This window comes from Galeopterus variegatus, unplaced genomic scaffold (assembly GCF_000696425.1).
Source record: "Galeopterus variegatus unplaced genomic scaffold, G_variegatus-3.0.2 Scaffold4112, whole genome shotgun sequence".
In the NCBI taxonomy this organism is placed as follows: domain Eukaryota; kingdom Metazoa; phylum Chordata; class Mammalia; order Dermoptera; family Cynocephalidae; genus Galeopterus; species Galeopterus variegatus.
In genome coordinates this window covers 6,234-33,069 of record NW_007730223.1, presented here as the reverse complement: position 1 = coordinate 33,069, position 26,836 = coordinate 6,234, and the positions used below count along the sequence as shown (strand labels likewise).

The 26,836-nt window shown below is 40.5% G+C and overlaps 1 long non-coding RNA gene across 1 annotated transcript; it reads right to left on the bottom strand.

Annotated features, from left to right (window-relative positions):
• Positions 1-26,836, bottom strand: LOC103602364. Its single transcript, XR_551524.1, has 3 exons — positions 26,757-26,836; positions 21,412-21,461; positions 1-24 (listed from the first exon to the last, which is right to left on the bottom strand). It is a non-coding gene; the product is annotated as an uncharacterized LOC103602364 (long non-coding RNA).

Below are 26,836 nucleotides of genomic sequence, written 5' to 3'. Positions count from 1 at the left end.
TGGCCCCGATCATTTCTCAAAACTCTGCAAATCTCAAAGAAAGAACTGTTAGCTTTGCAAAGTACTAATTAGCTTCTTGGCCTTGTTTTCCTACTTAGCGAGTGAGATAAGAAAGTTAGGGGATGGGAAGCAAGAGTGGAGAGAAAAAAACTGTCCTTTTAAAAACCCCCCCCCCCCCGCCTCTGCAGACCAGGCAGCTTAAGGTCCCAACACGGCTTCAGTCCTGCTCACTCCAACATCATTTTAGATGAAAAGTTTAAGCTCATCCATGAGCGTTCAACTCATTCCTCTGCTCTGCCTCTGGCCACTCTTGCTTACAGGGGCAACTCTGAGATCACTCTTAAACCTATGCATAAGCTGAAACATTCTTTGTCAATGACATTGGCAGGTTCACCACCAATTATCAGGCTAAAAAACACATAGATAATTCTGAAAAACATAATTTTCAATTTCAAAACGACTATCTGTAACATGCCATTATCCACAAAGCTTTGCTTTTCCTCTTTTGACTAGAATTGCTAATTGTTTTCTAATGCTCATTTGTACAGTCCTGTGAATATTTCCTTAAGACGTTCGCATATGCGAAGTGGCTTTGTGCTGTTTTCTCCTCCCGCCCACATGCACCTGCCCTCCTCCTCCCTGCTGTCTGGCTGGCCTAGCCTCCTCCCACACTGGCCCGGTGACTCGCACCCACTCAGCCACACTCTCCTGTGTTCTCCCACAAACCCACCTGCTCATCTTCCCTCCTCTGCACAGGTAGACACATTCACACTCCCACTGTTCAGCAGACAAAGCGTGATAATGGTCAGGGGGAAAAAGAATGATTTTTTTTCCTAATGACCATTATGGGTTTTTTTCTTAATTAACAAGCTTTATTCATAAATGAGTACTTGATAAATACTTTATATTCTTAGGGTTTTTTTTTTATAACTCCTTCATACACAAGAATTGAATTTTCTATTTTTGAAAACTCTACTAAAATGTATATATATAAACACTTTGAGTGTTATAACTTTTTTCAGAGAAAACATATTGCCCATCTTTTGTCCAAATTGAAATATTTTACTCACATTTTGAAGTGAATGGGTGAACCACTGAGAGAAAGGCTCATTGGGATGGTTATTTGTAATGATGGCATCTGAGCTGTAGCTGGAGTCAACAGCCTGCCTGACAAGATCAATTGGTTGTGAATTATGCTGAAGCAATTCCAGCCAGAGCCAACACCAGAAACAAGGGCAGGCCCACTCATCAAAGCCCTACTGAGGCCTCCCCACTCTGTGGGGCTGGCCCCAGAGGAGGCAGGGAGGCCAGCCTCTACTGCTTGTGTGCATTTTTAAGGCTACTAGAAAGGACTTTCCCAAATCACCCTGATGTTGTTATGCTTAACGTTCCAGAATTAGAGTCATTCCTGAACTCTCACATTATTTAAAGTATGAAGAATTAGAAAGATATTGCTGGAGTTTCTTCCCATTCATGGCAACAATTTTATCCTTTTGAGGAGCTCAGATTACATGCTACGTGGTGTGAACAGAATTTATTTTGCAAGAGTTCTGGTCAACATGGCAGAACAGACGGTCCCCAGCATCACTTTCTCCCATAAATCAACCAATTTACAACTATAAAAATGTAACAACAGCCAAGCTAGGGCTTCTGGAGCTCAGGGGAAATGGAGGAGATACCTATGGAGTTCATGAAGGTGGGAGAAACCACGATGAGAGAAAGAAAAAAACTGCTTGGAGTGTTTCAGGCCATGGCCACTTTAAGCCTGGAGCTGCTGAGCACACAGAGCAGCAGCCGGCAAAAGCCACAGCTGAGCCCTTGAGATGGAGTTGCTGGGAGGCAACAGGGGAGAAGAGGGCCTTGGTGGTCCCCAGGACAGCAAGACCACTAATAGGGTTCCCATGGACCCATGCAGGAGCAAGGAGCCACAACAACTGAAAAAAGGGAGCCACTCAGAGGCTGATGAGTCATTGCAAGGGACCGGCTCAGGGCCCGTACTATGGGAAGTGTTTGGAGCATGGGCGGTGGGGGAGACGGGCCCACCAGGAGAACACTGGGGCACAGCAAGGACAGCCAATCTGCCCCCAGTCAGTGCAGGACCACTCAGAGGAGACTGGTCAGGAATGCAGAGTTGTGTGGGGTGCAGCTTGATGAAAAAACTCAGGCCCAGATCAGAGTTTCTACACAACCCAAGTGCACCTGGTCTCTGGAGAGCTGGAAGTACCTGTAAGGTCAACCATTAAACCTTAAACCCTGAGCTGCACAAAAAGCCATCCCTAGGGAAACAATAGCAAAGCAGCAATTTAGCTCAACCACACAGCTCAAGGTACTGGTCCCCACCAGAAGTCCCCCCATTTCAGAAGTAAGCAAAGGACAAAAAATTAGTTCTGGCCCAGGCACACCACCAGCGCCTTTGGACCCACCAGGGGGTCTGAGGCTTGGAGCCGGGGACTGGACCCGCCACCCACAACCACATACACCACCAGAGCCTTGGGGCCCCACCCAGAGGCCCAGGACATCGAGCTGGGGACCAAACCCCTCCCACAACCAGGCACACCACCAGCACCAAGGAGCATGCCAAAAACATCACATCCATGTGGGTGGCCCACCACAGCCACCACAGCTGCCACAAAAGTGGCTAGACAGCACAACCACCACGCAGATGGTCCACCAGCCACTGGAGTACATTGACACAAGGAGAGTCACCAGCAGAGACCAAAGAAAAGAAGAGGATGTCTCTCTCCACAAAGACCATTCCAGAGTGACAGAAGAAGCATCTGCTCTATGGTAATATTGGGGGACCTGAACACACCTCTCGGCATTGGACAGATCATCTAGGCAACAAGTCAACAGAGTAACCATTACTCTTTCAGAGGGAGAGAAGAAATCTAGGGCTATCAGTGATGGGAGGGGGGAGTGAGAGGGGGATAGGGAGAGATTGGACAAGGGGCATAAAGAATAAATACAATTTTTAACAATATACATACTATTAATATTGATTTGATCAATAGATGTCAGCATCGAATCAGCAAAATATATATAATCAATTATGATTCAATTAAAAAAACCTTAAAATTAAAATTAAAAAAATTATTCTGCAATATAATGAATGTTCAAGAGGAAATATGAACAAAATAGTGGATTTTAAAAAGTACACAAATGGGACTTCTGGTCAAGATGTCAGAATAGACAGCCCCTAGAGTCACCCTCTCCCACAATCAACCAATTTATAGCTGTTAAAAAGCAATGACTGCCAAGCTGGGGCCGCTAGAGCTCAAGGGAAGAGGAGGAGGGACCTACAAAGTTCATGAAGGTGGGAGAAGCCACAATGAGAGAAAGAAAGGACTGCTCTGTCTGTTTCAAGCCTCGACCACTTCAAGGCTGGCCTTAGTGAGCACACGGAGCAAGAGCTGGCAAAAGCCACTGCTGAGTGCTTTGTATGAAGTTGCTTGGAGGCTGCAGGGGAGAAGAGGGCCTCGGTGGCCCCCGGGCCAGCAAGACCACTGACAGGGTTCCTGTGGACCCACATAGGAGCAAGGGGCCACAAACAACTGAAAAAAGGAGCCACTCAAAGGCTGGTGAGTCATTACAAGGGACTAGCTGATGGCCCACCCCATGAGAAGTGTTTGGAGTGGGGGGGATGTGGGAGACAGGCCCACCAGGGGAACACTGGGGCACAGCATGGACAGCTGATCTCCCTCTAGTCAGCACAGCACCACTCAGTGGAGACTGGTCAGGAACACAAAACAGCAGGGGTTGCAGTTTGCTGAAAAGACTCAGGCCCAGACCAGTTTCCACACAACCCAGGTATATCAGACCTCACAAGACCAAGAAGTACTTACAAGGTCAACAGTTACATCCTGAGCTGCACAAAAAGCCTTCCCCAGAGAATCAGTAGCAAAGCAGCAATTTAGCTCAACCACAGGGCTCAAGTGCTGGTCCCCAGAGAAGTTCTCCCATTTTAGAAGTAACCAAAGAATGACAGATTAGTTCCAGTGCAGAGTTTAAGTGGTGGGAATAGCAAATAATCCAACACAGAACTGAAAGGAAATACAAATAACCCACAGATCAAACCAGTAAAGGTCCAACACCACCAAAGAACACCTATAAAACCTAGAAAGACCAGAAGCCCCCAGGCTCCCAAACCAAGGTTGGGGGATGCCAAGGGCCTCATCCCTATACCCCCAATGGCCACACCCAACCCAGTGACAACCACCAGGCTACTTCAGGAAGCATCCTGGGCTCCTGAGGTGGGCAGTAAGGGGCTGAGGGCCTCAGCCACACCCCCCAACATTCACATCCAGCCCAGCAACAACCACCAGGCCGCTGCCAGAAGTGCCCTGGTCTCCCTAACCAGGGTGGTGAGAGGCTGCGGGCCTCAGACACAACCCCCATTGCATCTAGCACATTGATGACAATGAGGCCACCACTAGAAGTGCCCCAAGCTCCCAAGCCAGGGTGGTGGGGGGCCATGGGCCTCAGCCATGCCCTGCCAATGTTTGCATCCAGCCCAGCAATGACCACCAGGCTGCTGCTGGAAGCACCCTGGGCTCCCAAGTTGTGGGGGTGCTGAGGGCCTCAGACACGCCATCCTGACATCTACATCCAGACAAGCCATGGCCGAGTGACTGCTGGAAGCCCCCTGGGCAACCCTGTCAGAATGAAGGTGGTGCCTTGGGCCTCAACCATGCCCCCCCTTCCTCTTCCTCACATCCTATCCCCTCCACATTCCCCTCACCCCCTTCCCCCAACTGCTCCACAACAACATCTTAGAATCTAAAAACCAATATTAATTAATTAATTTAAAAATAAAATAAAAAGTGCACAACTGATTTTGTGTTTACTTGTTTTGTTGTTTTATCAATATCATAATTGATGTGATGGAAGGCAGGGACCATTTCTCCTCCTCTTCTGTCTCTCCAAGGTGTGGCACTGGGTCTGACATGTAGTAGCACTGGATCCATGACTGGAAAGTTGCTTCATATCCCTGGCAATTTCTTTTGTCAGCACTAAGCTTTAGGGCCAATTTTATTCCATTTTATATGTACGAGTCTTTTACTCTTTATTTTGAATACAGCTATTCTTTCCTTTAAATGTCCACAAAATTTGATCTCTCTTACATATTTTATCACTTTCTCTATTGTGCCATATTTAATCCTAAAACTCTTAATGGCTCATAAGAACTTTTAAGGCAGTTCTCTTCTCTATATGATTTAACTTTATATCCTCACATAAAGCAAAGCTCCTCACATAAAAATCTCCTTCTGTAAAAAAGTAAAGGTGCAAAAGCAAGGAAAAAATACCTCATGGGCAATTATGCAGTCACGGTGGTGATATGACTGCCACCAAGTTTCTAGTTGCTGGCGTCTAGCTAAAGATGGCAGAATAAACACAGGCATATCTCTCTTCTCAATAGAGACCAGGAGAAGGGTTATGAGTAGTATTTAAAAAAAAATTTTGTTGGAGAGAGAATGGAAGAGGTTTAACTGGCACAATGGGAGAGAAAGGCCCAGTCCAACATGTGTGCAGTGGGGTGTACTGAAGACAAGCAAGAGTGACTTGCTTGTGGCACCTTGCAGAGCCTAGAAGCTGCTCAGGACTTGGAGGCACCAGTTTTGGCAGAGTGATGGTGAGGTGTGGGATGTAAAGTCTGAGATAAGTTGAAAGCTCATATATGGAACAGTCAACTACTCTTGTGCCCCAGGCACAGAAAATCAGCAGTCAGGCTACTCCCTCCTGCCTCAGGAGGAGGTGAGAGGTTTATTCTCAGGAGATTTCTCAGTAAGAAAGTCCTGGGCATCAGAGAAACCAGACCTGGTAGAAGAAGGGATAAGGCACAGGGGGTAAACAATTGAAAATCTATATCGGGAATGGTCAGATTACCTATGCTTTCTCCCCTGCCGTACTATAAAGACACAGTTCATCAGTCAACTAACCCCTGGGCCAGTGTTTTCTAAACTGTGGGTTATGAAATCAGTTACAGTTAGTGGATTATGAAATCAGTTTATGGGTCATAGCCAAAATTTTCTTGGGTTGGGGTCCACAGGAAGCAGATTTTGAGACAGAGTTGAGAGTACAGAAAGTTTATTAGGGTAGGCCCTTGGGACCAACATGTGTGGAAGGACATAGACTCAGGCAAAGGGAAAAGGGGAGCTGTTGTTGCAAGGACCAATGGTCACTTCTGTCAACTCCACACAGAGCAGTGATGCTAGAGGTGGTTTCAAGAGGTGATTAAGTTAAAATGAAGCTGTTAGGATACAGCCCTAATCCAGTAGGACTAGAGTCCTCATAAGAAGAGAAAGAGACACTGGGGGTGCTTATGCACAAAGAAAAGGCCATGTGAGGACACTGTGAGAGGTATCCATCGGCAAGCCAGGGAGAGAGCCTCTGGAGAAACCCAGTCTGCTGACATCTTGGACTTCCAGCCACCAGATCTGTGAGAAAATAAATTTCTGTTGTTTAAGCCACCCAGTCTGTGGCATTTTGTTATGGCAGCCTTAGCAAACTAACACATCCCTCTGCATTGCGTATGGCCACAGGAAGTGTGACCTTGGGCAAGGTAGCTCTGCACGGAAGCAATCCCTGAAGGGGCTGACACCTGAAGACTCCCCACCAGCAACATTCCCAGTGACTAGGGCAACTAGTCCCTTCACTGCAGAGGACTGAATTGGTGCATCATGAGGCCAGTCATAAACAGTAAAGAAAAGAAAATTCAATAGACTAGATAGAATATATCAGAGTACCTTATATGTAGAAAAAAGTAAATATTATTTCAGGAAAATTTTTGCCTTTCTATATATGTTTATGGGCTGACTGGGACTTGATGGACAATAATTTCTTACTGTAAAAAATGTTCAAAAGTCACTTCTGTAGGCAAGAAATTAGAGGATTTCTTTTTTCCTGAAAAAGATAAACAGACCCAGAGAAGAGACAAAATGTTCTCTTTACCATCCCAAAATGAAGTCCATCACTCTACAAACTCCATCCACCCACATAGAGCTCTTTATCAGCTATTTATTTATTTATTTTTGATGGCTGGCTGATGTGGGGGTCTGAACCCTTGATTCTTACCAGCTTTTCAGCACCCTATTCTTAAATATGAATGGACAAAAAAAGACCATGAAGCATGTCAAGCACACCTCTAACCTAAAGAGAGAATTCAACATGAGAAATGGAAAATAGAATACAAGAGGAAACTATAGAGAATAGAAAAATACCATTTAAATGCTAATTTATAGCCTCCAAAATTATGAGATTTGTATCCATAAAGTAAAAGTGGAATGCTATCTATGATAAAAGAACTATTAAGAAAAAAACAACAGAGAACTCTTGGAAACTAAAAATATAATTTAAGAAACTTCAGTAGAAGGGTTAGAAGATTAAAGTTAAAAAAAATCTGTTGAAAATAGAACCAAAAGATGCATAGATGAACAATAATAAAGATATGAGATTGGGGCCGGCCCGGTGGCGCACTGGATAGTGCGCCGCTTGGGAAGCGCGGCGGCGCTCCCGTCCGAGGGTTCGGATCCCACGTACAGACCGGCTCCCGCTCACTGGCTGAGCGAGGCGCGGGAGCAACGCCGAGGCTTGCGATCCCGTCGCCGGTCCCCGGTCCGGTACGGGGGCAACACTGAGGGTTGCGATCCGTTGCCGGACACGGAAAAAAGACAAAAAGACAAAAAAAAAAAAAAAAAAATACACATATCTAGAATATGTTAGAAGTACTACCTCTTTCAGTAGGTTTCTCTGTAAAATGAAACCTTGATTGATTCACGTTTTCTTCATATGAAAAGACAGAAAAGTTAAAGTATAAAATAAGGTTCTGAGTGGTTGTATACATTAAGTAAAGGAGATGAATTTTTCTAATAGATCTGAACCAGATCATTAAATTATTCATTCAGCAAGCTTTAACTGAGCACATAACACGTACCTGGCACGTGCCTTGTACTAGGAAGGTGTAAGTATTGAGATGTAGTTCCTGCCCACTTGGTGTCAGCAGTGGATGCTCTTGTGTCTACAGGGGAAGGTTGTGTGGAAACACTTGGAAAAAAAAAAAAAAAAAAAAAAAAAAAAAAAGATATGAGATTTAGAGAATTGATGTAGTAAGTACAATATCTGACTAGAGGAAGCTCCTGAAAGAAAAGAAAAAAAGAAAAATTATACAAGAAAAGTTCCCAGAACTGGAGACCATAATTCTCAAAATTAAAAGTACCTGCCAAGTACTCAACAAAAGACCCAGACGAACGCACATCATGGAGAAATGTCAGACAACTGGGAATAATGAAAGAATCTCAAAAGCTTCCAGAAAAAGAAAAAAGAATGAGTCTTATGCTAAAACTAGGAATCAGAATGAATCAAACTTCTCAACTACAATATTGGACTAGAGAAAATAATGAGCAATGCCTTAAGAATTATGAGAAATATATATTTTTTAAAAACCTAGAATTCAATACCCAGCCAAACTATCATAAAGTGTAGGGGCAGAAAAAACACATTTTCAGACATAGAAGGATTCAGAAAATTTACCTTTCATGTATTCTTTTGTAGGAAGCTACTGCAGGATATGAGCTAGAAAAATAAAGGGGGAAAACAGGAAAGAGGAAGACATCATATCTAAGAAATAGGGGATCAATTATATTAGAGATGAAAAGGGAATCCATATGATCATTGTAAAGGTAATTTGCACATAACAGCTCTGCGAGAAGCCTAAAGAGCAGCAAGTTGAGATTAATATGGGAGGACGCAAGCTTCAGTAAGGATATTTCCAAGAAAATAAAGAAATTTGTAGAATACTTTATGAATCTGAATGTGAGAGGAGATTTACATTTCTCGTAGAGAATAGGGAATAAATTTGTGATAGGTACATGAAAATTAAGCAAACAAATAAAACAAGATAATCATCAATTCTAGGGAAAATAAAAATTTGTACCAGGAAAGTCAAAATAATCATAGTATATTATATGCCTCAGCATTGAGTAATATTTATGTTATCTTAATTAGGTAAAGACCAAATAATGGTCTGAGAAAAATATCGTGATGTAACTATATTGGGAGAATAAGAGGAGGATATGAGTCTAAATCCACATCATCCATAGAAAGAAGTCATAGACAATAATATCTGAAGCTGAAAAAATCAAGAAATAACAGTTATAAATGTGGAGATAAATACCAGAAGAAACAGCTGAAAGGTTTGGTCATGTTCATTTCAGGGAAGGGAAATAGAAACAGAACTTGTAGTTTGTATAGAAAAAGGAGCTGCTCTATTTCTCTTAGGCTTTGAAGAGCAATTTGGCTTTTTAAACTCTACACAGTTAAAACTTTGGTGAAGATATAAACAATTTTTTGAAAGAAAAATGACAATAAATGTATATTATTTTCAAGATACGGAGGCAAACATCCTCAAAGCTGAAAAGAGAAACACTTGAAAGTGGTTACCTTTGGGAGCAGGACTGGAATTGATCTTCACTGTAACCATTATTAAGCCATTTGATTTTGTAGACTTGTGAGGACATCACATTAAAGAAAAAATTTAAATAAGAAATAAAAAGAAGTTGCAGGAAGAATTGAGGCATGTGGCCACTTAAGAAGGGCTTTGAATTTTAGCTCTGATGCTTGCAGTTTCCTAATCTTTAAAAGGGAAAAGCAATGGGCCGGCCCAGTGGCGCACTGGATAGTGCGCTGCTTGGGAAGCGCGGCGGCGCTCCCGCCCGAGGGTTCGGATCCCACATACAGACCGGCTCCCGCTCACTGGCTGAGCGAGGCGCGGGAGCAACACCGAGGGTTGCGATCCCGTTGCCGGTCCCCAGTCCGGTACGGGGGCAACACTGAGAGTTGCGATCCGTTGCCGGACACGGAAAAAGACAAAAAGACAAAAAAATAAATAAAATAAAAGGGAAAAGCAAATCTACAGAATGGGAGAAAATATTTGCAAACTGTGCATCTGACAAAGGATTAAAATCCAGAATATACAAGGAACTCAAACAACGTAACAGTAAAAAAAATAAATAACCCAATTACAAAATGGGCAAAGGAGCTGAACAGGAATAGGAAGACATACAAATGGCCAGCAGACACATGAAAAAATACTCAACATCACTCAGCATCAGGGAAATGCAAATCAAAATCACACCGAAACATCATCTCACCCCAGTTAGACTGGCTATTATCAAAATGACAGAGAATAACAAACGTTGTTGAGGATGCAGAGAAAGAGGAACCCTCCTACACTGATAGTGGGACTGTGAATTGCTGCAGCCATTATGGAAAATGGTACGGAATTTCCGTGAACAACTATAGATAGAACTGCCATAAGATCCAGCAATTCCACTGCTGGATGTATACCCAAAGGAATGGAAATCATCATGTTGAAGGGATACCTGCACTCCCATGTTTATTGCAGCTCTATTTACAATAGCCAAGAGTTGGAACCAACCTAAATGTCCATTGTTGGATGATTGAATAAGGAAAATGTGGTCTATTTCCACAATGGAATACTCCACAATGGAGCTAAAAAATAAAGAAATAAAAAAAGAAAGAAAGATACAACAATCACAATAATATGGTGAGCTTTTAAAAGGAAAGAACAGAACTGAGGTTACCAGAGATGGGAAAGGGGGAGGAAAAAGGGGAGGAGGTAAGAAAGGAATTGGTAAAGGGCCACACAAAAAAAATTATACCATATATTAAATATACTAATTATCTTGATTTGAGCATCACATATTGCAAATAGGCATTGATATTCAACTCTGTACCCCACAGATAAGTACAATCAACTATGTCACAATAAAATTTTTTTAAAAAAATAAATAAAATAAAAAATAAAATCTTTAACATCTTTACAGGGGATAAGCTATTTAAATGAGACAACACCTATGGAAACTCTTGGTAGATTGAAAATGATCAAGGAATTTTCTCTTCTTTCCTCTTACAGATATAACCAGAACCTTGGTTTTCAGCAGTATAAACTTATCCTTTTAAATCCCTCTTTTTTCCTAGACTCACAAGGACCCTTCTATTATACTTTGGATATAAATACTTAGTGTATATGTGAATAATGAAGTCTTTTTTTTTTTTTTTTTTGTCCTTTTTGAGACCGGCCACACCATGCTCAGCCAGTGAGCACTGTGAGCACACCAGTCCTCCCTATATAGGATCTGAACCCGCGGCGGGAGCGCTGCTGCACTCCCAGCGCCGCACTCTCCCGAGTGCGCCACGGGCTCGGCCCAATGAAGTCATTTTTAAATGCCCTATGTGAAATAAGAAATGCCCTTTGTGCAATTTGACTAGCCTGGCAATGAGACCCTTTTTCCAACAATGAAGTGCAATAAATAGTTTACTCACTTGACTTTGAGAAAAGCTTTAATGATTTTTGAATACATTCCAGATTCAAATTTTGTCTCATTGTAATTAGAACCAATCCCCCCATCGTGGAACACCATGAAAGCTGCACTGTGCTGAATGGGTTAGTAGCAGAGGATTGAGAAATTGATCCCCACAGCTCCTGAGGTAGGCAGCCCCCCTAGATCAGTGGCATATTGGCAAGAGTACCCGAACTGTTTTATCCAATATTGTACAATTATTATGCTTTTCTCTGAGTGCCATGTCATGAAAAAAGTTGGGAAGCACTGCCCTAAATGGGTGACATAAAAATCCGTTGTAAGGACTGGTAGTCATTTAGGTGTAAGACTTTAAATTTAAATTTATGAGAAATAGTTAAATTTATGTCTTTATATTATTTTTTGATGTTCCCAAATCTGCAAGGAAATCATGTAATGTTAAGTTTATGGATTAAGTTCAGTTACAAGTAACTTAATGGCGACCCCAAGATAGTAATTTAAACAATTAGATCACTATTCTCTCCAGTAAAAAGAATTATGGAGAAAGCCAACCCAAGGCTAGGATAGTGGTTTCATTCAGCTTTTGCTCTTACATCGCTAAGGTGTGAGTCTCCTCCCCTGGGAATGCAAGCCAGCACTTCCACACCCCAAAGAGCAGGATGGAAGAAAAGAAGAAGGGTGTTCCCCTTCCCTTTTAGGGAGACTTCCCCCAAATCACCATCCTTCTTCTATTTAGGTCCCATTGTGTGGAACCTAGTCCATGACCACACACACAGCTGCAAGCACGGGTGCAAATTGTGGTTTTTAGCTGGGTGGCAACATGTCCAGCTTAAGATAGTTCTATTCATTTGAGAGAGAAGGCAAGAGTGGATATTTGGTAGGCAACCAGTAGTCTTCACAAAATGTTTTAGTAACTACCATGTAATCCATTTCAAACAGAAATACTCTGTCAATAAATTATTTTATAAATACTGTTAGAAAGGCTAACGTAGCACTAAGGAAGACCAATTAGCAGATTCATTATTTGGAGTTTACATATTTTTGTTGGATTTAATAATTTATGATTAAGGCAGTGCAGGTAGGGGATTAAAACCTCAGATTCTAAAGCCTGGTTTCCATTTATTAGCTGTGTGACCTTAGGAAAATTGCTAAAATGCTCTGTGCCTTAGTTTTCTTTTTTGTTAGGTGGGGATAATAATAATGGCATCCATCTAATAGGATTTTGGAGGATTATATGAGTGAATACATGTGAAGTGCTTAGAACAATGTCTATAGTAAGTGCTGAACAAATGTTAGTTATTAATACATCTTCTTGAATTAAAACCTTTTCCTTTCAGATCATATTATGACGATCTGATTCTCTGTTAAGAATTTCTAGGTACATAATATTTTCCTGGTTTTGCATTTGTAGATTCATAAAAATGCTGATCCCTGGAGTCAAATCATAGGGCTTTATTTGAGTGAACAAATGTTATGTTTCACTGTAGCATTATGAAGAGAAAGGAGTTAAGCATTGGTAAAATTGAACAATAGCTGGTTTGTCTCTTTTTGCTCCTTTTCTCCCACTTCTTCCTTGTAATAGATTGTACTGGTGATACCACCTCCCCCCTCCCCATGCACAGTTTGACAGCCTCCTGCTGTCCCAGGGCTGTACAGCTTCTGTCTCTCTTCCCCCAGTGCTGCAGCATAATCCTTCTCAGTCATGCTCACTAATGATTTCAGAATGATAAAATTGCCCAGATTGGGTCAAAAATGCCATTTCCATGTACTTCTTTATTATTTTCAGTTTTCTTTTTCATCTTTTCCTCAGATATTTCTGCCAGTAGAAGAGGGGCTGTTTCAGAAGAGCACTGTTTAAGATAAATTTTGATGATTAATTGTGTTAAAGTTGATGATTAAAGTGCCAAAGCACTTTCTCACCCTTTTAAAAATAATACAGATTTGGGCTGCCTGGTTAGCTCAGTTGGTCAGAGCACAAAGGTCAAGGGTTTGGGTCCTGTACTGGCCAGCCCCTTAAAAAGAAATAAGTAAATAAACCCTCCTGAGACAGGGATCTAAAAATAAATAAATTAACTAATTAAATAAAATAATACAAATTGGATTAAGGGAGATTTAGAAAAAATAAGAAATTCACATTTCCATTACATTGTGGCTTTGAACCTAAGGCAACTGCTTCAGTTATTGCTGCTTATCCTTTCTAGAAGGAGGGGGTAAAAAAGGCATATGGAGCATGTGCCTCATCATTTTTCTGGGCAAAACTGGGAAGTTATGCACACTCTCTGCTCATATTCTATTGGCAAGAAATTAGTCATATGGCAATACCTAGCTTCAAGGGAGGCTGGGAAATGTAGTCCATAAGCTGGGCATCCCTGTGACCAGCTAAAACTGGGGGTCGGGGTTCTATTACTAAAAGGAGGAGGAGGAGGAGGAGAACAAATATGGAGTATGTTAGCAGGCTTTACCACACAAATGGGTCATACAGTTGTGATATAGTAAAAACACTTTTATTTTGCTTTTTACTTAACTTTATATCAAGAGTTTTTTTCCCCATATTACTACATGTTTGTTGGGAAAATAGGATAGTTTGGTAAGGGCCCTCACCTCAGGTCCAGTTGGCTGTGGTTTTAGCACATCCTTTGTAGGCAAATTGTGTGTGCGCGCACGTGTGTGGAGTTCGTGCACACGTGCGCCAATGTATCTTTTTAGTTTTGTTGCTATTCTTGTGTTCTTCAGAGAAAGAGAGAGAGAGAGAGAGAGAGGTGTTTTAGTGAAGCAGGTGGGCGGGGGTCTGCCTCAGGCATCCTCCCTGCGCAGCCATGCTTTCCAACCTATGGCTCCAAGGACCTTTTGGCCAGTTACCTAGCTTATAGACCTGTGTGTGAGGGGTCCGGGAACCGAGCCTGGCATGTGAAGGGTTTGTGACCCAGTCTGTGAATGGGCTTGAGAGGTCTGTGAGTTCCAGATCCAGCCCTAGCTCAGCAGTTGGCCCAGTTGATGCAGGATTACCGTCAGGTAAAAGAGCCCGACAACTGGTGTGGTCGAGTAGCTTTACTATGGTCTTCATAATGAAAAAATCATGGCTTTATAATAATGCACTGTATGTAATTAACAAAATATTTAACTCTTCCTGTTGTTAAAAGTATGAATTCTTTCCAGTTCTTCAGTGTTATAAACATTGTCACAATAGATCTTTTCATAAGTATAATTTCAAAAAAATCTTTTGGAGATGATTCCTTAGGATAAATTCCCAGAACTAGGATTACTAGGTCAAAGGGTGTGTGAACATTTTATAATTCGCAATGTTTTTGTTCCAAATTGGTTTCTGAGAAGGCAGTTACCAATTTGTTCTCAAAGGAAATATGCACATTTTTCTATAAATGTGGAGTGGAAGACATATTCACATATCCTTGTAGGCAGAATATTTTCAGTTTTCAGGGTATGGCTGGAAATAACACAGAACAACACAAGACTTGGGTCTGAATCTCTTATTCTACCACTTCATAGCAGCCTCGCTGTCAGCAAGTACTTATTCTCCCTGTGTCTCAAAGTCCTTATTTTAAAGTTGAGAATACAAATATTTCTCTCATAAGGTTGTGTCATAATCATTAAAGCTGTTGATAAATGTTCTGTTTTCCCATCTTCTATGCACATGTTAGAAATGCAATTCCCTACTCCCTTGAAGATAGATATGACCTTGTGACTTGTTTTAGCCAATGAATGGAAGCATAAGTAAAGTGTCATTTCCATGCATATGTTTTAAAAGTTTGCATGATTTACCTCCTTTTTTTCCCTTTGCCATATGATTGGAAGTGTTCTAGATAGTACCAGCTCTTTGAGCCTGAGTCCTAGTGTAAGGATGGCAGAGAGCAGAGCCCCAAGCCAACCTGTGATGGATCTGCAGATTAAATGAGAAATAAATCTTCGGGTTTTTTTGAAGCTGCTGAGACTTTGGGATTGTCTGCTGTTGCAACATAACCTAGCCTACCCTGACTGCTGTAGGTTTACTCAAGATTGATGAGATAATATGCATAAGATGTTGGAACAATGGTAAACTCTCAATATGTCTTTTAAGATAATAATAACTATCATTTATTCAGTGCCCTCTATGTGCCAGGCATTTGTATACATTATCTCTAGCCCTCAGAACAATTTTGCATATTATAAAAACCTCCATTTTATAAAGAAGAACAGCAAAAAAAGTTTTGCCTAATGTCATCCAGCTGGATACTTGTGGGGCAGAGCTGGTGTGTTTCTATCTCTTTTCCTTGTCTTTAAAAGTTTATGGCCTTATTTTATTTTATCAGTATTTACACCCGTGTGTGAATTTCTTTACAACATTGGTTTATGAACTTCACATTTATTCTTGCAACAAAATTTCTATTTTCTTAACCTTGCTGCAAGATAAACAGAAATAAATTGAGTCAAAGATACAGGAGCTTGCTATTCAAGCCCCTGCTTGTTCTCCAGAAAGCTCATGAATGCAAGTATCCTTTTCATTTTTCTTGGCTTGAATATGCCTGAGAGCAGCTAAGATTTTCTTGCTTATAAAAGAAAAAAAAATGGTTTCAAAAATGGAGTGAAATAAGTCAGATGAGATTAAGTAAATTTTCAAACCCCAACATTTACTGACTCTCTCTCTTTCTCTTAAGGGCTTTATTGAGATATAATTCACGTACCATACAATTCACCCATTTACAGTGTGCAATTCAATGGCTTTTAGTATATTCACAGTTGTGTATCCATCACCATAATCAATTTAGAACATTTTTATTACCTCAAAAATAACCTCCATATGCCCTAGTCATCACTCCAACCCCCCGCCTATACTACCCACTCCCCAGCCCTAGACAACTACTAATCTACTTTCTGAACCCTGTCTCTTTTTACAGCCTCTAGGGTGTCAGTTTCCCACCATCCCTAACACAGGGATCTTCCTCCATTCCAGCCCCACCCCCACCCTAACTGCAGTTTTGCTCAATTATTTCTAATTCAAAGCTCAAATTCTGAAGTATTGTGCGTAAGAGACTAATTTCTTTTTTTCTAAACTACAATGTTTCGCTTTACCAAACTTAGAATTTCCTTGTAATATACTACTAAAGGTTAAAAAAAAGCATGATTTTTTTTTTTTAAGCTCCCAGTCTGTTCATTACCTGACTATCCAGTTTGTGGAGTTTTCAAAATCTTTTCTTCTGTTTCTTTGTTTTCTTATGAATCATTTCGCAGCTTGTTAGCCCCTCTAACTGGCCATAAAAAGTGATCGAATAGATGAGGTTAAATTGAAATTGTTCTCATATAACTCTGCTTTTAAAAAAATTAGTTGAAGGAAAGGCAGGAATTGAAACTAATGGTTAAAATGAGTATTAAGGATCACCTGTGAAATTTAGTGACCTATATTCACAATTACTGTGAAGAGTTTTTGGTTTACTTTTTATAATGTTCAGTGTCACGGAAAATTATTGTCAACTTGTTGAATTGGGTTGTATTTGTTACTCTTACATTATCTAAACCATATGGTTGGAAACAATGATTTCTAGAACTAGCACCAACTTTCAAGTTTAGTTGATAGAAGAGAATCTTTAAGCTAATACATTTTACTCCTGTTAAATCTAATAGGAAACAACAAAGTGCAGCTTAGCATTAAGAGGATAGGAGAGCTGGGAGAGAGGAATTGGTCCTAGAAGAGAAGAAATTAAAGAAATGTGAATTTTTATACACTCTCGAAGATGGTATTTCTACAACACACTGAATGGAGGGTGAATTAAGTAGTTTGTGGGGGGTCTGGTTCTAGTCTCTACTTGTATTGTGCTGACTTGTTTCCTGTGTGTTTTGGATACATGTGGTGATAGCAACCTGTTAGTCTCTGGTAAAACCCAGTCCAAAGATATGAGAAGCCTGGACATGTGAGGTTGAATAAGCACATCCTAGAGCCATGAAATATATTAACATTGTTGGGCAGTTATGGCAACGGAAAAACACTGTTGATTAACAAGAATGCTCACGGGGCAATGGCTTAATAGAGAGGAAAAGCAGGCACTTATAGGCAAAGAGGACTTAACCTTTTCTTCATTCAAAGAGCTTTGCAAATTCTAACTTCCCTCTAATTATAATGCCTCGTTCTCATGAAGCTTACCTTCAGCAAATGTTTATTCAGCAACTACAATATTGTGCATAATGCACTGGGCTAGGAACTGTGAGGAATACAAGGTAGAAACAACAGGACCTCTGGCCTCAAGATCCTGTTGAAAAGCTCAGTCTGTTTGGGAATTAATGAGTCCAGTGTGTAGACTACAAAGTAAGTGGGGAAAATGGAAAATGGAGTTGAAAAGGTGTATTGGGCCCAGATTGTGAGGTTCTCAAATGCCAAATTTATGTTAGGGCTTCATTCTTTGGAAAGTGGGAACCCACTGAATTTCTTTCTTTTAACATTAAAAGAAAGTGATTAAAGCTATTTCTGGCTATTTATTCATATTGTTTTTGTCTCATTGATAGGATCTTTTTATAGATGGTAAATTTTCAGTGAACAAAAATAGTATCTATCTTGCTTGTTTAATGTCCAATATAATGTTGTAGAATATGCTTAATATTTAGTTTTTGTGAATAGCAGCTGTTATTAAAAGTTCGTGTGTTCTTAGTATGGAGGGAATAAAGGACCCCATTGTTCTTAATATTTACTTAGCTAAACTATCATCCATCTCACCAAGGAATAACAAGAAACCCAGGCAAACCATTTGCCCAAGAAGATCACTTTTAAATCCTAGTGAATCAGATACTATTGAGCATGGAAATGCTATAAACTAACGTGTTCTGTATTTCATTGATTCAGCCTTTTTTTCAATGTTATGTTTATAGATAGACTCCAGGGGATTAGCATGGATTTAAATTATCAAAATTTCTGATTAAACAAAAACAATATTATCCCCCTCTTTCATTGCCCTTTATGTCCTCTGTGGGGTCTCCTGGTCTTGAGTGACCTGTCCTAATAAACAGGATGTGAGGAATGCCATGATAGACAGATACCATATTGCAAATCTGAAAAATGGACAGGGGGAAACTGGCAACAGAGTTAGAGGAAAAGAGGAATGATGGTGGCTATTGCAAAGGCTGGAATGGTTCCTTTAGGAATTTAAGGAGGGAAAACAAGAGTTTTAGTAGCTTCCAGAAATAGAACTGCCTGCCAGCTTCTTTCTGTCCTCCCTGTTAGCCTAGCTGCAGAAGAACAGGCAGGCACACGCAGGCTGGTGACTTTCCTGGTTGTGACAGCTCCAGATTACAAATGTGCAGAGCAAGATTACAGTGCCAGAATTCCCAGGCCCAAGTAGCAAAGGCGGGTGGGCTGGGATGAGTTGAGGGAAAATTAAAGCAAATAAGTACAGGAGATAATAAGAAGAGGAAGGATGGGGTTATCAAGGAGAGACAGAAAGCCTTGTGCTGCCTGGGTGTGTGTCTGAGAGATACGTGGGTGTGTTTGCAGAGGAAGTTGTGGGGGCATGTGTGTGCGCAGAATGTATGCTAGGGAGGGGTTTTATTGATGTAGGAGTGGGAGGGTGTGTGCAGTAGGGTGTGGAAAGCGGGGGTGGAGAGAAAAAAAAGGGTAAGGACTTTTATGGAGTGCCAGGAACACCCATTTCACAAAGGAAAATTGCCAGCTGCCAGAGAGTCAAATCTCCTTTGTGGGAACAGATTAACTCCCCACAGTGGATTTTGGCCTCCAGTCTGACCCCAGGATGTTTGCCAGATGTTTGACCCATGAAAGGAGGGACACAGTTGCTGGATTTTTACCACACCCTGATCCATGATCTTTCCCAGGGATGATGTTTTCGCTTACGTATTATCATAGTGTTGGTCACAAAGCAGCATTTCTCAGCAGACAGTCTAGTGAATAGAACTGTACGTGAGAAATAAATACTTTCTAGTCCTGATTTATTCATGTGCTTTTTGGTAGCCTTTGGATCCCTACTATGTTCTGTGTCTTGGGTCCCAATTTTTCTAGTAACAAGAAAATACATCAGCCAGCTAAGGGAACTATGGTGTAGAATTAATAATTGAAATGAATAAGTAATTATGAAGACCAATGGCTGACAAATTTTAACCCATTATGAGAAAGAACTTCTACTAATTAGAATTGTTTAAAACTAACTTGATCTTTGGAAATCCTCCTTGGATACTGCTGACAACAGCCAAGTTAAGCTGTTTTAAAATATTCTTCACTTTGAGGCCGGCCCGTGGCTCACTCGGTAGAGTGCGGTGCTGATAACACCAAGGCCACGGGTTTGGATCCTATATAGGGATGGCCGGTTTGCTCACTGGCTGAGCGTGGTGCTGACAACACCAAGCCAAGGGTTGAGATCCCCTTATTGGTCATCTTTTAAAAAATAAATAAATAAATAAATAAAACTAGGAGAGATTGACATAGGAAGTGGTATGTGTCATGTTATTCCACATATTCAAATGGAGTGAAGATGACCAGTTATTGGGTGGTTACGGGGAATTCCAGCAGCAAATAAAGGTGTACTTAAGATACCCTGAATTATGCAAAAACTCTGAGATGTTATGGTGCTAGGTCTATGCAGAGCTTTAAGCGATATGGATTTCGAATCTTACAGTATCTTAGATATAAAATAATTAATATATTAAGTGATTAGCCAACAAAATGTCCACCGATGATTAGCAGTTATAAATGCAGAGAGAACTTGAGGCCAAGTCTTCCACTGTAACCCCCAAACTAAACACAGAGAAAGAAAGCTATGCTATGGACCAGCGAGAAGTACTCAATAAAAACAGGCTGGAACTCTTATCAGTCATTTCTGAGTAGCCTCTATCTATTTCTATGACTACCCAGTCCAACTTTGTGTAGTACTAAAAGAATGCTAGAAATTTTCTCTTCAGTGATTAAAAGCTCTCAGATATTTGTTGACCACTCAGTTTAGACACAGACCAGATGCTTGTTTAAGGGATGGTACAGAAGTCCTCAGAACTTCCTTAGGTTTTCAGATACTGTTGATAAGACTTCTCAAACTTTAATGTGCCTTTGGATCACCTGGAGATCTATTAAAATGCAGATTCTGATTCAGTAGGCCTGGGGTGAACTTAGGATTCTGTATTTCTAACAGATGCTGATGATGCTTGTCCACAGGCCACTCGAAGAAGCAAGGCTATAGGTGAAAGCACTTAGGAAATTCTAGGTACTCACCCATTTTCCTTTTTTCCTGGGCCAGGGTGCATGATGCATCAGAGGAGTAAGATTCAATACTATCCCATCTATGGAATCACAAAATTAATAGTATTGAAGAAGAAAAGCTGGTAATGCCATCTAAAAACCCTCATCTGGCTCTTTTCAGTGGCATATGTGAGGGAATAAGAGATCTGTGTGGCTGGATTGGGGTCCCCTTGGGTGATAATATGGTCTATTAGGGTCAGTGTCAGGGACTTCTTGTGAATTCCAGGCTATGCTGTCATGTAGATAAAGTTTGTTTTGGTTTCCTCTTATCTGTTTGTCTAACATTTCTTAAAACATGCCTTTTCCTAAGAGAGATTTGATCTGATCTCTCAAGACTTTGACCTCAACCAATTGTCTTAATCTCCTCTAAGGAATCAAATGGCAAAGAATTTAAGGTGTGACCTTTCCTAGGGAACTCTATAAGACTCCAGATTTTCAAGACTGCAAACAATAAAGCTCTATCAGCAAAATGTCAGACTCTGTGACAGGTAGAAAAGTATATTGTGGTAGGTGGGCTTGCTTGCATGGCCTTCTGATTCCTCCCCAGACTGACCTCACCCACTGTAAAAGGAGTGGGGAGAAGTGTCAGTGTTGGGAAGAGCCCTAAGAAGGGTCTCCATCTCATTCTAACTTATCAGGATTGAGAAGGTCGCAGGATGAAAGTCTTGGTCCAAAGGAAAGATATTAAGGACGTGGAGTAGCTAGGGTTGTTAACCACTCTCCAAACGGCTACTTATTTATTTTGCTTCAATGAATCAGAAATAATTGGATTCCACTCTGTTTCTTACCTCAGAACAGATAGTAACTGATGTTGTACCATGCATTTTAAACTATACTAAGAATATGAGAATTACTCACTCAACCATCCAGAGCTTAGCTCTCCAGCACGTTGTCCATCTGGAACACAACTAAAAACCAAGAATGATGCAGTCAAGTTCCCTGAGTAGGCAAAATAGATGTCATTAAATTCATGCACTAAAGCTCAGAAGACCTCAAAGTCTTAGTATATATATGATCTACATTTCGCACTTACTGTTAATAATCCGTTACTGAAAATCAAATGATCTATATGAAAAAAGCTGACTAGAAGCCTATTTCCCATTATTTTATTTTGTTTTCTATTCATCGTACATGTTTATGGGGTACAGTTTGTTGTTTCAATACATGCATATATTGTATAATAACCTAAGCAGTATAGTTAGCATATCTGTTACCTAAACAAATTTATCATTTCTTTGTGGCTATAACATTTAAGATCCTCTTAAATCTTAGACAATCCTCTAAAATTGTCACTCTAAGGCACCAGAACTTATTCTTCCTATCGAACTGTAATTTTGTAACTTTGTACTGGTCTACCAACCTTTCCCTGGCTCCGCCTGTTCCTCCCCTTTCCTGCCTCTGGTAACCACCATTCTACTCTCTGTTTCTTTCTTTTTTCTCTCTTTTTAATTTATTTTTCTTAATTGACCCATGATAATTATATATACTTATAGAGCACAATATGACATTTGGATACATTCATTCTGTGTGCAATGATCATATCAGGGTGCTTAGTATATCCATCACCTTAGCCCATTATTTTAAATGGGAAAAATTATAATGTGTTACACATCAGCCTGAAACCACCCACAAATTTCTTAAAAGGTAACAAAAACACAGTAAAATGCATTTAGGTAAGTAACAAACTGCCATGTTATGATGTAAAATGACTAAACAATGTTAAGTGTCTATAAACCAACAACAAATGCCTGTTTTGAAATCTACAGGATTGCATTTCTGTACATTGTGTTTTCCTTAGATAAATATTTATTTTCTTCAAAGTGTGAATTTAGTCTATATTGGGCCTAAAAATATCATTTATTCATTTGGAGATTTATGTGCACTCTTGTTTAGAAACAAAATTCGGAGATTTCATGAAGAATGAGCAGGCAAGATTTTCATCTCATGCTAGCAGACAGATCACACAAAAGAAGAGAACTGGACTTGGTAGAGCTCAACTGGGCCTGGAGAGTTAATGTCCGGGCTACTTCAGGTTGAATCATCTAGAATGTGTTGATGTTGTGCTTTGATGCAAAGTCCTAATGAGCACCATGGGACAAGTTCATGATTCTGCTGGTCTGTCGTCTTAGGAAAAGTAATAAGACACCAGCACCAATAAATGATGACTAGAGAAGTGGGTCTTGGATTGGAGGGAGGAAACATCTTTCCATGTCTGGAGCCTGGCCATGGGTTTGTGCTTGGAGTTTTGGATACCTTTGGCTAGCTTCCAAGGTTGAATTCACCTGGACAGGGATGGGAACTAGACAGACATATTACTATGGAGTACTCAGAGTGGGTGTGAGCCTCCCTGGATTCAAGGGTGAGCTCATCCGTAGCCAATCCAGCAGTAGTACCAAAATGTGCTTCTCTCTGTTACTCCCCAGACTTCAAGTAAGCTTGTTAAAAGTGCAACCTGGTCCCTAGGGGCTACAGTAAAGTCAGGGAAGTTCTGTTTCACACTGAGATGACATGGCAAAAAAGAGAATAGGGGGCTCTCCACTGAGGTAAAAAGGTGGGAGCAGAAAATCAGGAGTGAAGGGTTTTTTTTTTCTGCAAGCCCATTCACAGTAGTGAAAACAGAAGCCTAAAGAACAGGGAAAAAGACCAAAAATTGTATCTGAAATAAGCAGAAATACTGAAAGAAATGAAAGGAAAAAAACACTATAGTTCCTTGGGACCAGGTTTTATTTTTATTTATTTATTTAGTGTGGCTGGCTAGTACAGGTATCTGAACCCTTGACCTAAGGGTTACAAGGCTGTGCTCTAACCAACTAAGCCAACTGGCCAGCCTTCAGGTTATAGTCTAATAATGCCATACATTTCAGTTGACGCCCTGGGTCCTAAAAAATCACTCTCTTAAAATCCAGTACAATAGTGGGTGTTCATCGTACTTCTCCAAGTCCTGAAGAAAAGGTTAAGTTTGGTAAACTTGGTTTAAGATCACATGAAAGTTCACACCACCATTAAGAAAGATTTTTCCACAATTTTTTAGTATAAAGAAAATGCTTATGATATAGTAGCTTAAGTCCCAGTTATTTGGAAAACTTGGTTATTATGGATGTTGATTTCCCAGGGAAACCTGGATAGCTAGAGATTTGTGGTGTTTAGTTCAAGGCACTGCAGGACATTTTGAAGACAAACATGGTATTTTCCCTGAAAGCACTTGGAGACGTTCCCTGTGTTTCTAACAATGCTCTAGCAGCTCATATGAATCTAACAAGCATGAATTTATCTAAGTCTTTCTTTATCCTATTTATATTTGTGGACTATGCAACATCTTGCGGATAATGAGTTCCATATGTTTACTACCCACTGTATAAAGTAATGCCATCTTTTATTTATCTTTAAACTACTTTCATAGAATTTCAGTGGGTGCCCCTGAGTTTTAGCATTCCAGGATTTGAGGATGTTCTCATTCCAGGGCTGCAACTAGCCCATAGAGGGCTTATGCAGATAAGAAATGGCACCTCCTCTGGGCACTCAATTTAGGAATGAGTGCTCCCTCCTTCTTTCGGACAGATACAGCCCTGTACAGGTGCATGACTGTACAGGTACGTGGCTCAGTGAGCAGAGCATGGGCTAGATTTCAGCCTAGCCTGGCTCCCCACCCCACCTCATGCCCTTGGCTGGGTGACCTTGCAGGGTACAACTGGTATAATGGTGTACAGCAGCCTGGACCTCACCATGTAGGTCCTTCAAAGATTTTACAGATTTTGATATTCTGTCTCAGGTATCATCTTCCTAAGGGATCTTGGTCTTTCTGTTAATTCCTAATTAAGAGCCTATTGACCCTTCTCTGCCTTTCTTGAGATGTGGGGCTCAGGCTGAAGAGCAGCACTCTCCTTGGGACCCTCCAGCTCCCATGACAGTCAGCAGGTTGTTGGGCTCTGGAGCAGCTACAAAACAGGGGCAAGAGGAACAAGCCATTAATGGATTCCATTTCTAGAGTTGCAAACAGATAATCTAGAGATGATCATCTTATAATCATAGTTTAGGTTTATTTGCCCTAGACTTACTGTCTGCTTGCTGCCCATGCAGAGAATTATTGAAAACCTTTCTGTTCATTTTCCAAGCTTCATGAGGTCTTTCTTCATTTTATCTTCATCAGCTTGGAACTGTACCAACTGTACCTGTCACTTTTCAGATTTCATTATGTTTTCCCTTTTTGAAAATACATTTCACGCCTAACTGATACAAGAACTAGCAATAATATAAGGATAATATAACTTTTAAAAAATACTGAAGGTAATGATTTAAAAATCCTGTTTTTTTTAGATACTCACCTAGCACAGTGTCTGACACTTAGTTGATTCTCAATGAAAGAATGAATGACTAGATTCCCTTAAAGTCAGTTTTGTTTTGGTTTTGTTTGTTGTTATATGTAAGCAGTCTCTGTTGTAAGTATTTGCAAGATTTGCATTCTCGTTATTCTCTCAGTGAACAGTGGAACTGTAGTGATATATACATTATGTATTAGATCCTTCTAGCATGTTGGATGCAGCAATCAGTCATTCAGTGAAATTTAATGCGATTGCCCAACTTTTTTCCATCCTAAATCTTTGTCCCCATATTTAAAATATATAAAGTATTTCTAGAACTAAAATTTCAATGTCAATTCTATCTTTACATAAAATGCTTACATATTTTTCTTCTTTCTACTATAGCAGAGGTTTTGTGGGGAGAAACATTCTATACCAACCCCAGTTGAGGTTTTTATCCTAAGCAAATTCTCTTCAATGGAGAATTTTGCTATTTCAAGTTGTTTAAAAAATGCTTAAAAATTTTATTAAAATTTTTTTAAAACACATGAAAAAAGAGTGAATAGCAAAAAGAACCCCAGATACAAATCATCCTTCATCCTGATTCAATGACAATCAACAGCTCTTAAATTTAATCTAACTTTTAATTTTTTTAATATATATGACTAGACTTCTATCACCCCTTCCGAAGCTGAAATTCTCAGGTTCTTCCTCCTCTTGTGGGGATTTTTATTTTAACCTCTGTGGAAAGTTGAAAAAATTTTAAATGTAATCCTAAGCTCCCAACACCTCCGTGTATATTATACACATAATAACATGAGATGCTGATTCAGTTCCCAGTCTCCTGGTGATTGAGTGCCATTCCCATAGTGTTGCTAGATATTTCTCTGTCCTAGTGGAGACACACTCCTCCACGGTACTCTCATATTTCTGCACACCTTGTGAGCAAAGCCCTGACTTGCCCTTTGTTCCTTTCAAAGGATGTTTGTATAGTGAAGAGCCTTGAAAGATAGAGATAGTGTCTCTCTCTGGAACAAAGGGCAGGCATACTTACTGACCACTATAAAAGATTTGGGTTCCCTAAGCTCAGGGAACACAACCTACTGAATGAGCAGATGCCACCTGATCCTCTTTGCGTCACTCAGTTGGAATTGGGACTTGAGAAACAGATGAGAAAACACTGATACTCTGGCTGTTGCTACTGATATGATAATTAACTGTTCTTCATCTCTGACCTAGGAATCTTGGCTTTTTACCAGCATCTGTGAAACTATGGCAGGATAACTTAGTGGTGTGCAAATAGTGTAAATGTCAGACACTTTACAGGTCTTGACAGTCATGGCAATGATGACAAAGACATGGCTTTCTGGAAGAGGAAGGATGAGTGCCTTCCAAGCCAATTAACAGGATTTAGGGAAGTTCATGGGAATCAGTAGTAAATTGACCAAATTGTATAGCCAACTTGGGAATAAATTGACCTCTACTTTTTGCCTGGTAATGAGAAGGAATTGGGAAAGTGATTGCAGGTTGAGTACCAGGAAGTAGGTTTGGAGATAGTTTCCTGCACAGCGCTCTGCTTGTTGCTAACTCTCCTTTGGGTGGGGGAACTTCCTCACCAACCAAGGGGTCAACCTCCAATCTGCCCCATTGTACAGCCAGTACTAATATTCATCCTGGGGGGAGGAAGTTTCCACTCTTTCAGACAAATTACAGAGACACACATCTGCACTGAGCATGAAAGAAGAAAAATTTGCTACCACTGTGGACAAAAAACAGACAAATCATTAGAACTTTGGCTGGTTTGCTTAGGAAGTGAGTGGGTGGGTATGTAATGCTTATTAAGGAAGAATGGCAACAGCTGGGCTTTCTTACATCTCAACTCCTCCTGCGATCTATAATGCTAACCTTAGATGCATTTGGAGACAACAGTAACAGTTCTCAGAATTTTTTTTTTCAGTGGGTCCAGGCTGCTGTAAGGGAGCTTT